Source organism: Dysidea avara, chromosome 11 (genome assembly GCF_963678975.1).
Source record: "Dysidea avara chromosome 11, odDysAvar1.4, whole genome shotgun sequence".
Classification (NCBI taxonomy): domain Eukaryota; kingdom Metazoa; phylum Porifera; class Demospongiae; order Dictyoceratida; family Dysideidae; genus Dysidea; species Dysidea avara.
Window position 1 is genome coordinate 1772373 of NC_089282.1, and position 13746 is coordinate 1786118.

The 13746-nt window shown below is 39.3% G+C and overlaps 1 protein-coding gene and 1 pseudogene across 1 annotated transcript in view; both read right to left on the minus strand.

Annotated features, from left to right (window-relative positions):
* The window catches only part of LOC136239229 (WD repeat-containing protein 7-like), a 62198-nt pseudogene that overhangs the window by 24729 nt on the left and 23723 nt on the right, over window positions 1-13746 (minus strand).
* The window catches only part of LOC136239482 (uncharacterized), an 80660-nt gene that overhangs the window by 24114 nt on the left and 42800 nt on the right, over window positions 1-13746 (minus strand). The gene's annotated exons all lie outside the window — the stretch shown is intronic.

The following is a 13746-nucleotide window of genomic DNA, read 5'->3' on the forward strand; positions in this document are numbered from 1 at the left end:
AGTTAGGAACCCTCAGGTCCTGCATGTAGTAGCACCCTCGCTTCACTCATGCGCCACAACACTGGGCCTTTCAGATACCATAGAACCCTGTTTCGATGTCTATCATACAGTACTGTATAATAGGGACCACAAAGGAGTGGGCGTGGCCCATAAAATCAAATCACTCAAAAACCACCCTTGATTTTCCCTGATAACGATGAGGCAATATTGGTTAGGTAAAACTAAGCCGAAACAAGCTTTCAGATCGACCTGAAACGCTTTCAAAAAGTTGCTACAGAAATTTATTTTAAAAAATTATTTAACAGAATTTTCTAGTGACTGACTGACTGATGCCTTAAAGAATATTGCTGCAAGAACTACCACAAGAAATGGACTGCCAACCAAGAGGGCTTTCAGGAATCTGATCCAGTAACTCTCCATATGTCTGGAGATTTCTCCGCTACTGGCCAGTTGTGGAGGAAGATATTTGACTTGTTTGCTTTTGTGTGTGTGTTTTGTGTATTTACAAATAATTACTGATGCCTTCAGACAATACCTTGATAACGGCTAAGGTTACGGGCTTGATTTTTTCACTGTTCGATGTCGCTTCGGCCCAAGAGGTGCCTTTTGGCATACCGCAGTACATACAATACATCCTTCATGGACTTACCAGTGTCCTCCTTTGTGTCCCATTCATCTTTGCTGACAGCGAAAAGTGTCGATTTGGCAATAGCATGTGATGGCTTCCCTTTGTAACAGAAATTGTCCAAATTTTTCAAAATTGCTCCTTGTCCGAAATTGGCTACATGTAGTAGTCCTGTCACCTGATCCTCCACCTCAATGTGACTCTATTAGGGAAGAACTACAAACTAAGCCATATTTAATAAAACAAAATGACAAAAACTTAAACAACAGCCAAGAAGGCACTGTGTACATATTGTATATAATATTATGTGAACTCAAGAACATGTGACAGAATTCAAGCCGGGGGGGTTGAGATTTCCAGAAACTGGTAGAGTGTATTCAAGCAGTTAATATATATATATACTCTAATAAAGCAGTCACAGTATTCAGAGAAGCAGTGTAGCACGCAGCGTATATAGCTATAAATAAGGATTACGTACTTTATCAGTGATATTAATATATAGTTAGTGGAGGGCAGATATTCTCAGCTGGCAGTTACTTTTAGGGTCTTCACCAAAAGTCTAGCTATGCTCCTGATCAGAAACCAGTCACCAAAAATCCTGGAGCTGCCTATGCAGGTTCATGTGAACCAGTCACTGGCAGGTCCATAGTCCCATCCCGCAATTCCATGTGCCCTCACTGATCTAAGCCTGTCAAAACAGAGGGTGCAACAGGAGAGTTGTGGCAGAGTACACACTCAGCCAAGCACTCAGCTTATAACATATTCCACATTCACTAAGGAGAATTGCAGTAAAGAGATTAGTCGAACTGGAAATCATGGCTAGTACACTACATCTTTTTCATAAGTAACTAACTTACAAGCATTCTTATATTATATACAATGAGCAACTAGTAGAACATCTCTGCCATTCTCTGGCAACAGCTAGGTCGCTACACTGACGTCCATTTATATTTTCTGTGAAAGTGTCTATTAATTGTGAATAGTCCAGTTACTTTGCTACATCTTGCTCAATGGACAGAACAGCAAGATTAGTGAGTCTGTCTTGGGTCATAGTTGAGCGAAGATATGTTTTGATGAGCTTTAGTTTTGAGAAACTGTGTTCCCCAGATACAACCGTCACTGGTAGAGTTAGCCAGATTCAAAGAGCAACTGTAGTGTTGGGGAAAGCATCACAAAGCTTGTGGCTGTGCATGTACTGCAGCACTTTGCGAGGATTTTTCCCTGCCACGGAAGGAAGGAGACTCCTGAACGAATCAAGTTAATCAGCCAGCATTGTTCCATCATAGATAATAGACACCCTATGGGGTGTCTATTATCTATGGTTCCATTGATATCACAGTCATCTCCATCACGTAAAAAGATTTCCAATCTTTCACATTGTTTAACTAACTCACAGTTTGGCAAATTTCCAAAGAATGCTGAACTTACTGTAATGACTTTCAAGCTGCTGAAATCTTTCATTGAAGCTAACAATTGCTTGATCAACAATAACATTAAAATACTGAACCTTGTATATTTCCTTGGGGTCTGTCATTGTATCATCTGATGATTTTATCTAACATATTTATGGCGACATTGAGATCAGCATCCTCCCTCTGTAAAGTTTTACTGATAGTGTTGACACGATGCAGTATGTCGTACCAAAAAACTACTGACACAAGAAAGGAAAACTCTGATATTGCATCAGCCAGTGACTCTGCCTCACTAGAAGATTGTGGGTCATTCAAGTTATCAGCTATGTCAATTAAGGCACTGTGAACTTCAATAGCCTGACACTTTCAACACGGCTCTCCCATCTGGTCTCACTGAGTGGTTTAACGGTGAGGCTAGTTATGTGTTGTTTGATATGCTCCATCTCTTTGCAAAGCCAGCCAAAAATGAGTATAAACGTGCTAGAACACCAAAAAATGTTGTGCAATTTACAGAAGATTTTGCCATGTCACTTAAAAGTAAGTTTAGATTGTGACAAGCACAAGGGGTAAAAAATGCTCTAAGGTTGCCCTCTAGAATTCTAGCTTGAAGGCCAGACCTGTGACCCTTCATATTGGCTCCATTATCATACCCTTGACCTCAAATATTCTTAGTTGTCAAATTTAAATTCTCTAGTTCCTGTAGTACTACCACACTTAGTTCTTTACCAGTAGTTTCCTCGACAGGTAGGAATGTTATAAAGTGTTCTTTTACTGTTACAGGGACATCTGGAGATTCATCAATTTTGACGAATCTGATTGTTAAGGAGAACTGCTCTTGGTGACTTATATCTGGAGTGTAATCTAGTATGATGGTATAATATTTTGCTTTTTTAATCTAATCAATAATTACAGTTCTTACTTTTGAGCCCATGATGGAGATCAGTTCATTTTGTATAGACTTTCCTAGATAATGATCGTGAATTTCATCATCCTGAATTCTACGTAAATGTTCTTTCATGATTGGGTCAAATTTAGCAATTAGCTCTACTAAACCCAAAAAAATTCCATTATTTGGCACATAAAGGTGATCAACGGATCCCCAAAAAGCAAGGTTTATTTCTGCCAAATGCTGTATTATAGCAAGAAGCCACTGAAAACCACTACGCCACCTTTTCCTTTCATTTCTTACAAGCCCTTCATTGGCTTCATCTATTGTTGTATGGGTATGTAGCCTCAGTTCTAAACATGTCCAAGTTTGCATGGATTCTAAATGTTTTTAGAAACTTCATGTTCAGAAAGGCATTTGTTGATATTCTTCCAATCAGATAGACCTTCGGTCCGGCATTAACGCTAGTTTCTCATTTGGTCTAAATAATTTACAGCAAAAGCAAAAGACACTGTCACTAGATGGAGAATAGACCAGCCACACTCTATTTATCTGTTCACCATTGGGTAAGCACCTACTATAGTAGGTCTCCAAAAACCGTCTTCCATTCTTGTCAAGGGGGTACTCGTGGTTTTTTACAAGATTTGGGCCTTTCTCCATGATAAATTTTCTTTGATTATTTGTAGGGACTGGTGGCCACATAGCAGGATCTTCATATTCTGGTTGTTCACTTATTGTTGGTAGTTGATTTACTGTTTGAGGAAGGCTTTGGTTTCCTTCCATGGTATTGGGGGACTGATTGATGTCATCATCAGAATCATTACATTGAATTTCAGCTGATTGTGGGCTAATGATTTCATCATCAGAATCACTATGCTGGATTTCAGCTGATTGTGGGCTATTTTGTATGGAAGTATTCGTTCTGCTCTGACTGATTGCTGCTTTGTTCTGTAGCTGTTGATGCTTTTTCTTGGGAACCAAAATAAGCTGTAAGTCTAGGAACCTTTCTTAATGCCGCTTGATTTGCACGTTCCTGTGAACGCTTTTGTTTCCTTTTCTGTGCCCCACTAGGATGCTTTCGATAACCAGTACTCCTATATAAAAATTATAATGAACACCTATAGCTTAAGCAGTAACTTACATTGCTGTTGCAGTAAGACCAACATTTATAGATGAGAACCGGATGAATCAGAACTTCAGAAGAAATCAAGATATCTTGCAGCTTGTATATCATTCAGTATTTACATTTAAACTGTGTTAGTACAGCCACACTTCAGTGATTTTATATGCAACCTAGCTACACGAAAACTTAGAAAGGCTGAAACTTCTGCTATGAAGAAGCATGACGTTTTTGTTTTAGTAATCACTACATAATTATGCAAGTACCACTCAAACATATCACTCATAATACAATTGATAGAAGAAGGCTATTCATACATTAATTGTTGCTATTCAAGTATTCATATACGTAACTGTGGTTGGTAAATGCCTATAGAAACTAACCACAACTGGTATATGGCTGCATAGAAGGAATTATTAGCCATATGAATAGCATATTACCATATGAATTTATAGCCCATATTACACAATCCACAGCCCCTTCTTGAAGCCCTGAGGCCCTAGGCAAGCTGCCTACCCTGCCTAAGGTTAAGGCCACCTCTGCTCCTTGTCATCACATCTGCTAAACAAGCATAGTGAATTCAACAATAAAATCCTCTCCAAAATTATAAGCACATGTGTCTAATAACTGGAGTCTATGGTATGTGTGTAAGAGTCTGCACACTTAATGACTATGTCATGACCTACAGTGTCCATACAGTCATTGTTATTGTGCATGCACATATGTAGTGCTGAGCTGAATTTAATTTCAAGAGATGAATGGGATACTGAGTTCTAAAATTTGTATGTTCTATTAGAGCATTTCTCTGAAATTTGGGCAAACAACACCTACTAGCTACAAAATTCATGATGCATGTACACCTCAGTACGTGCATACTATGTGTAACGTACACTACACATGTACACACACACACATGCACACGTACACACACACCTTGAAACCTTGGAAGCCACAAGTACGTACACACACACACACACACACACACACACACACACACACACACACACACACACACACACACACACACACACACACACACACACACACACACACACACTACACTAGTGTACATATCACAATAATAACATACATCAAATATCTTATTAGTGGTAGTGTTATCAGCTGGATTAGTGATGGTGAACATTTCCTCCTTCTCCTTATCCCCTTCCTCTCCACCACCTTCCACAGGCTATTGGCATACTTCTTCACACCAAATAACACACCTAGTGCTGAGTTATACATCACTGTGGTCTTCTCCAGACCGTGTGGGATGAATACAAGTTAATATGTGCTGGTTGATACCTTACAATATAAAACCATATGTGGGACTGTATATCGGCCCTCTTATCAATACTGTGTGTTTAGGACCTACCCTACTTGATATGGTCACTATAATGAGGTACATGGCCACCAATGAGGTTATGAAGTATACATTTAGGATCTATTAGACATAGCCGTACTCTTATTAATAAGGCCATGATGTACTTAATATGGCTTCCACAACCAGACTAAATAACAGACATGACAAAGTTGCTTAATAAGAAAAGTGGATGTAGAAACCCAATTGGCTTTCCTTTTATTTACTTTTTGCCTGTTACAGATCTTCTTAGTATGCATAAAAATACTCACACTTACAACAGAATTACCAAAGGGGTGGGGGCCTGCATGGTGCACTATTCTAGACCTGCTGTGCCCAAACAGATCTAAGGGAAAAACCCAATTGGCTTTCCTTTTTATTTATTTTTTGCCTGTCAGCCAAGTGCATACCACCCCGGATACGAACCACAGGAAATCAAAACAAAAGAAACGTAAATGTATGTGAAAAATGTTCTAAATCCTCCTTTCCATCTCATCACGACCTGCAGTGGTTAAGGATTCTTCACCACCATCACAGCAACTGCTAAGATATCGCAGGGTGGGTGGGTGGGAGGTAGCCTGTACTTGAGAAAACGCAGCTTAGAATTGACTTAATGCCACACCTCAGGCCCTTTAATGTTCTCCGCACATGATAACACGTATACCACTATCGAAACCGGAAGGAGGCTATAATTCACTGTGTTCAACCAGTAGAAAACACACATGGTATTTACCACACCCACACTAAACACCAGTTGGCTCACAAGACTATATGGTGTTGTTACCTGCAGTAAACTAGAGTATTGTCTTCAACATACTAGTAAGGTTTCTGATTGGAGGATCTCCTCATCACTAACCTACAAGTTGTATCATGGTAGATGTAACACAATAATATATACTCTACACTAAACATTTATAACAGTACAAAGTCATCTTCAACATATCAACCCCTTCAAGCTCCTTTATAATATTACTCAGTGACAGCCTATAAGCCATTTTTATAATAGCATCATATAGCTGCTGTAAAGTGTTGATGATTTAAATGTGGACACACAAAGTGTTTCATGTTTTCCAAATCACTTATACCAATTTTCTGTTCTTGTGGTACAACCTTGTGTAGTCTGACTAGTACTTTAGTAATATTAACAAGTGATAACCGATAAGGCCTGGCCATGCTAGCCTAGGTACAGCCTTGACAACACATTTTGAAGAATAGCACGAAAAGTGCCTCTGCAATGAATCCACTCATTACAAAAATTACAGACGATTCTTGTGATACTGTAGAAGCCACAATGAGCTACCCACAACTCAACACCTATAGTGGTGGTGAAGAAATGGGACACAAAGGAGGACAAAGGAAACTCCACAATACATGCATTGTAACTACTATAGTTGTTGAAAAGGCACATCTCAGGACAAAGCAATGTCAAACATTGATCCCTAATGTACAGTACTAGCTGCGGTACCTGCCCTTCGTGCAGGTAGAGCTGAATGATTGATATAATATTGTGCCTGCCCTTCGAATATTGTATTGTTTGTACTTTACCACACATGTACTGCTGTAGAATCAAAATACACTCTAGTGTGTATGTCTGTGATCCATTTAGCTCACCAATTGTAACACTAATAATATTATTGCACATTCAAGTTTTGTATGATCTTTCTGACATTGACACACACACGTTGTAAAAAAAAAATAAAACAAACAGCAAGTGTACATATGTGACGTCCATGTGATTGATCAGTTGAATACACATGCAGTTGCCAGCTGATCATGTGATTCAGGGCAATAAAGCTAGACTAAAGGCCGGCCTGCAAACACCCGCAGTTAAAAACTGTTATCCATCTGCTTTACTGACCAAGTGTGAACTATAAATTCCATCATGGCCTACTCACTTGGAAGTTGATTTACGTACAGTAACTCCAGTCCCTTGGCTCGCTCATAGCCTCGACCACTCCGTTTGACTTTGGCTCACTCAAAGCTGTATCCCTATCCCATTCAGTTCAGGCCTACGCTGTGCGTACTCTACTCCAGTGTTCATATTACAGGAGGCCAAAGATATCACTCCTCTTAAGTCGCGAGTTTGTGTTTGTATGGATTTTGTAAAATGTACATCACTCCAGGCAGAGATGTCTCATTGTACCACTCAGTTCTAGTAGTGTAGTATAGACAAATCCTTCTCGGGCAGGACTAGTAACCCACAACAGGTTGTAACAAGTCTTACTGGTAAATGTTGAGCAACCTAAACTCCTACTTTTTATTTCATGTTTTGTTAACTAGAAGCTGAAATAGATAGCTCACTTGATTTGGATTGCAATTTTCTTGACTACTTTAGCTGTAGTTACAGATGATGAATGGCTGCACTCAGCCACCAGTGGTACCGAAAATCCTTGAGGCAGTAAGGAAAACTGCAATACAGGTAGGGAATAATAAAGTTTGCGTGGCCTTGTGGAGGTTTTTCCCCATAATTCAGAGAATTTGTTAGTTTCCACTGTATTGAGACAAGGACGGTTGGGTATGTATATAGTTGCTTCAAATTTGACACCAGGTATTCATTTAAAAAACTGACTTGAGACTAAGACAACCTTTGTGTGATTGAACACATGGTGTATGGGAAACACTATTTAGCTGTCAGCAAGGGGTAGTCACCTCCATACCACCAATTAATGCACTTGCAACCGGGATCAAGATTTAATCAAGTGATCAAGAGGTATTTTTGCAGTGAATCAAGTGATCAAGGCATCTGCAAAAGTGGCGATCAAGCACCTTTGGAAAGCTAACTTTGAGCAACATGAGAATTTACTAAGCTTTTATGGTTGACAATCAAGAATCAAGGCTCTTGGAAAGATGAAATCAAGTGATCAAGGCAATGTTTTGCCGATCAAACTTTTTGATCCCGGTCACGAGCACATCAATTGGCAGTATGGAAGTGACTACCCCTTGGTCAGTGACACTGATTTACTATTACCAAGAGTTCCTCCCTCCCTCTCTATATTATGAACTCTTGCTATTACTCACATCTATTCATTTTCCTGTAGCTAAAATTTGTTCAAACGTTGTCTTGACAGACATGTTGTCATGCAGTACTACCTGTGTTCAGTTCTCTATAAACAACAGCAATGGCATTTATTTGCTGTGTTCTAATCAATGCACACTGACCTTTGTTATATTGTGGCATTATCTTCGTCACAACAACATTCCGCTCAGTGGTGAAATAATCGTTGCACTGATGTACGTAGCAGCAAGTTATTATACACATAGACACTTGGGTCATTAAAACACTCATGACGTCACACATAGCACCGTCACTACAATACATTTACATGTATACCTCGATCTATACTGCGGATATACCCGTTTAAAGTACTGTGTTTCCACCATCCTTCAGTCTTCTTAGTCTGCAGCTGTCTGCACGAATAATTTGGAATACAAGATCGTTAATGCGCAGTCGAGCAGCACGTGCCGTGCAGTCACTGACATGTATAAGCTACTAAAAGCTAAAAGATGAGAGATGAGGAATGATCAAGGTGGATATACCATTCCTCGCACGCGGGTGCGTACAGCCGCGTACACATTCGTGCAGACAGCTGCAGACTAAGAAGACTGAAGGATGGTGGAAACACAGTACTTTAAACGGGTATATCCGCAGTATAGGTCGAGGTATACATGTAAATGTATTGTAGTGATGGTGCTATGTGTGACGTCAAGAGTGTTTTAACACAGTTGTGTGTGTTCTATTAGAGTGGTGTATCTCTTATCTCTTCTAACCCATGTCCAACTGCTGTTCACATGGAACCTTTCTCCACCTCAATCTTCAAAGCTCTCATTTGAATATTATTTTGCTACTACCACCAAAATCTGCACCAGCGGCGGTTTGTATGCAAGAGGTGTGTGTTTATGCATAAATATTATGGCTTTCTAAGGTGCTTGATCACCCTTTTTTAGAACTTGATTCAGTAAACCTCTTGATAGTCTGCCGGATTCAATTTTGATCGCAATCGCAAATGTTTTAGCTGCAAGACTATTATAGTGACTACTCCTTGGGTAGAAATTAGCTAGTAGCGTAAGCAACCATTTGTCGTCATATAGATAGTATAATCAAATGTATGCAGAAGAGTACATCACACGGATTTCAAATATCAGCTAGCCAGACTACATACAAAATGTAGCCGGGCTACAACTGGGCACTGATTACATATAATGTATCCAGTGGCTGCACTCATATTGGCTTGGGTGATCGATTGCCCTGTACAGGCTATCAGCCTGATCAGTGTTACATATTAGCTGTAACACAGGGCATTTGGGCTTTGCCTGACAAAATGACCGATCAATTTTGCTTACGTTTACTCTGCCACTCTGTGTCACTTAGTCCAATTGTCCATGCCTTGTACCTGGTGGTACTTCCCTTATAGTCCAGTCATCTTCGTAGCACAAAAATCACAATTAGGGGAATAGCTTCAGCTGCAGCACTCACACAGGAAATGGCTATAACTTGTAATTTGTTACCCAATGCTCAACTGTACCTTTTCTAACCTACATGACACTTGTAACAACCTTGGGGAAACAATGGTCAAAAGGTATCTCTCTCTAATCAACATTGTAGTGTAATTGTCTAACAGATCATTCTTAATAACGAAATGTAGTTGTAAGAAGGTATTCAACCATTGTATCTTTGTGTCCATTTGGACATTAGTTATTGGGTCTCCTTTGTGAAGTACAAGTATTGGGTGTCTCTCCATAAACCGGCCAAGAGTACCAACCAGTTAATATTCTGTCTTGTGGCATGGGCCTTTATATTTTGTGGTTTTCTCTGCCAGCTGTATAAAACAAAAACTGAAAAATCTTTCTGTTCCTGCCATATCCAACTGTAGTTTTTTTCATTTACAATTTCAAAAGTTCAACTTTCCTCAGTTTCACTCAGTACGGTTAGTGTCCAGGATTTCTGGCACACACTACAATTCATTTCTGAGGCAGCTTTGTTTACCCCAGGAAAATCGCCTAGTTTTACTCCTAGCCAAAAATCATTTACTGTAAATGCAACTGATTTTATTGTTAAAGTTTTATGGTAATAATAGGTGGCTGATGATAATTGGTTACTTATACTTCTCTAGAGCTTTAGAAAATTTATTTGGCTACTTTCTTAAAAGTTCACGTTTTAAATCCTTCCTATAGCACTTACCACTGACAAGAATTGGTAAGTTTACAAATTACCTGTTTACTAAAGTGTACCTATTCTGGAGATGCCTTCAGGTTAGAAATCCTTTACAGATTTCCATCTTCTATCCAACCTGCAGTAGATGGGGTTTAACATTGACAAGTGATTATAGTAACTAATAGTGTTGTTACTGTGTAGTGTGATGTATGAGTTTGAGGTGGCTGATCCAAGAATAGAGTTCCACTCTGAAATGTGGTAGTGTAACTAGTCATAATGCAGTATGTGATCACTGAATAGAGGATTCCATGGAACTTGGAACCTCCTGGATCTACCACTGGTTTGGGTAGTGTAGTTGTTGTTAACTTGATGATTACAATTGTACATGCTATAGTGATGTTAGGGTCACTTGTTATTTACAGTAGATCCATAGTTATTCAAACACCATTGTTACTAGAGGTTGACAAAAGTGACACAACAGTTGTTCTGATAAATGGAGCCTGACTGCTTTTGTTAGAACTTTAACTGCTCTATTTGGAGTATAAATGGAATGCTGTTTCCTTACAATAACACGATCCTAGCATAATGTTGATATCCATCCATACCATATTATTCCCAATATCAGAGTATATATACAACCAGTGAGGCCAGAGCCACATTGTACTCATCTTTGGCTTTGTATATCTACTTTGAACCATTCCTACATTTTATTACTTTATTAATAAACTCAAATAGCAAGGTTTAAGAGTTATACTGTATTACAGAGATGTCAGTGTCTGGTTTTATACCTAACATTGAACACTTGTCAGGGAACATTGAACACTTGTCAGGGCACCTTGCACACAGTATTACAGCTCAAAATTATGTCCAGATAGTATCTCAAAATATGACAAAGTTAAGTCCATGATACATGCATTGTATGTACTGTGGTATGCCAAAAGGCATGTCTCGGGATGAAGCGACATTGAACAGTGAAAACATCAAGCCCATAGCCTTAGCCATTATCGAGTTACACTTGCCTGAAGAAAAGTTTTCCTGGAGGAGCATGCCCGTGCCCCCCTAGACTAGCTGCCTACAGCAGCATTAGGATTGAGCCTTCAGTACCACTTTCTGTTTTACTCTGATGTCCCTGCCCAATATTGTGCCAGTATAATACTTATGGAGCATGCAATTCAATCTATTGTGAGACTATATAGTGCTAATCTGCATGGTACAGCTACAAACTATCAGTGATGGGTACAGGGGGTTGTAATGGTTTTGACTGAAACCCCCTCTGAGACATGCGTTAACCCAAAATCAGTTTGTAGGCAGGTGGGTGGGTGATGCTACATAGTTCACAGGCTAGCACTAGTAGCAGCTAAACACTGATCAGTAGCTATGTATGGTGACATGGTAAATGCCAATGCAGCCCCACCCTATAAGGGTGGAGCTGCTGCAGTGTGAAACTATTGTTAATTTTTCGCTGTGTCACTTAGTACACTCAATCATCAGGGTAGGCTAGCTGGATTACGGCCTCTCCCACACTTTCAAGATCAAAGTACTCTAATAGAGCAGTCACCTAGACTCTAATAGAGCAGCCAGTCAAGTAGTGAAAAGGAACTATATATGTAATGAATTTCAGGCTTTTTCATTGAGAATATTTGTATGACAATGTAGTATTGTTAATACAGGTGATGGGATTTAATACACTGCTACAGTCTGTAGTTATGGGAACAGTTATATCTCCTGCATTTATATCATGCACTTGGGTACATCCTTGATAGCACACTCCATTGCAGTTAGAAACTCAAAATAATGCTCTTGTTGATTTCATGCATGATTCATGTCTGTATGTGTGTATAGTCCCACTATCTATACAATCATAGCTGTGTTCCAGGGGCTATACAAAATAATAATATGATTAACTATCATGTTAATTTATATAGCAATCTGTTGAGTTTTTGGCAATTGAAATATTTAAGGTCTCTTAGTGGCTGGAGACTGTGCCCCAGAACCCTGGTTGCTGGTAACATGTGTTGTTTTTGGAAACTTTCCTTGAAAATTTGTGGCTAGTTTGCATGAGTAATTTCTTACAATATAGAGTGATTCATAATGTTTATTCAATCAAAATTGTTACCAAATTCAATTTCAGAGGAGTAAATTTTCAATTGTTTCCCGTAGAGACATGTCTCCAGGTCCCACTAGTTAGAGCATGCTTTGCATGCTGGAGCTGCAAATCCTAGAACTACACCCCTAGCTATAGCTGTTGCATACACCTGGAAACCCTTAGAAACAGTCACTGAGTATATATTTCAAGGCCTGAATTGAAGCTCATTGTATAAGTATTTTATGTTGTGTTACAGAGGTCTCAATGTTGTCATAACAGTATTCACAAATTGTCCTGTTGCTATCATGTTGACTGTACAGGTAGTGAGGATGATGATGTTGACATTGAACTGAGGGTGTGATCTGCTACCTGAAGTTGATCAATGAGTCCTGTCATCTTGATGAAGATTGTCTGCTGGGTGTGAACAATGTTAGTGCATATCGATTAATTTGAAGGTAACCATTGTAGTGCTCATCAGTTTGGTTTGAAGTAGCACTAGATATGGGATGGATAGAGGTATGTAACAAAATGTTACTGAATGTAAGGTGAGGATGATGAACAGATGAAAGGATCCAGTAGTAGTGAGGTGGCTGGTGATCTACCCGGAGTACACTGTGCCTGACTTCAAAAATTGACAAGTTTTAAAGTCATATCAAAGCAAAAGATGGTGATGCTTCTGCAGGTGTGTGTGCACGCGTGCGTATCTGTGTAGTGTGTGCGTGTGTAGTGTGTGTGCGCATGTGTGTAGTGTGTGTGTGCTGTGTGTGCGCACATGTGGCAACTTGCAGAAGTAACAACTGTCTCACATGATGGACAAAGAAAGTCCATGTGGAGTTCAAACTTCATGATCAGGTGTCTATAATATGGTAGAGTCCTGTTTGGCACTGGTTCGTATATCACTCCTACAAAGTGTGAGTAGTGGATGGATCAGTGTTACATATCTGATCAAACGAAATTCTTCTTTGCTTTGTATATGTGTGTTCATGAGTTCCATCACCATGGAGATCTATCCTGACAATACTGCTACTACTATATAGCCAGAAATTTTAGAGGGGTGAAACTTTTATGAAGTTTCTGAGTAATATACGTAGCTTTATGAAAATGTTTG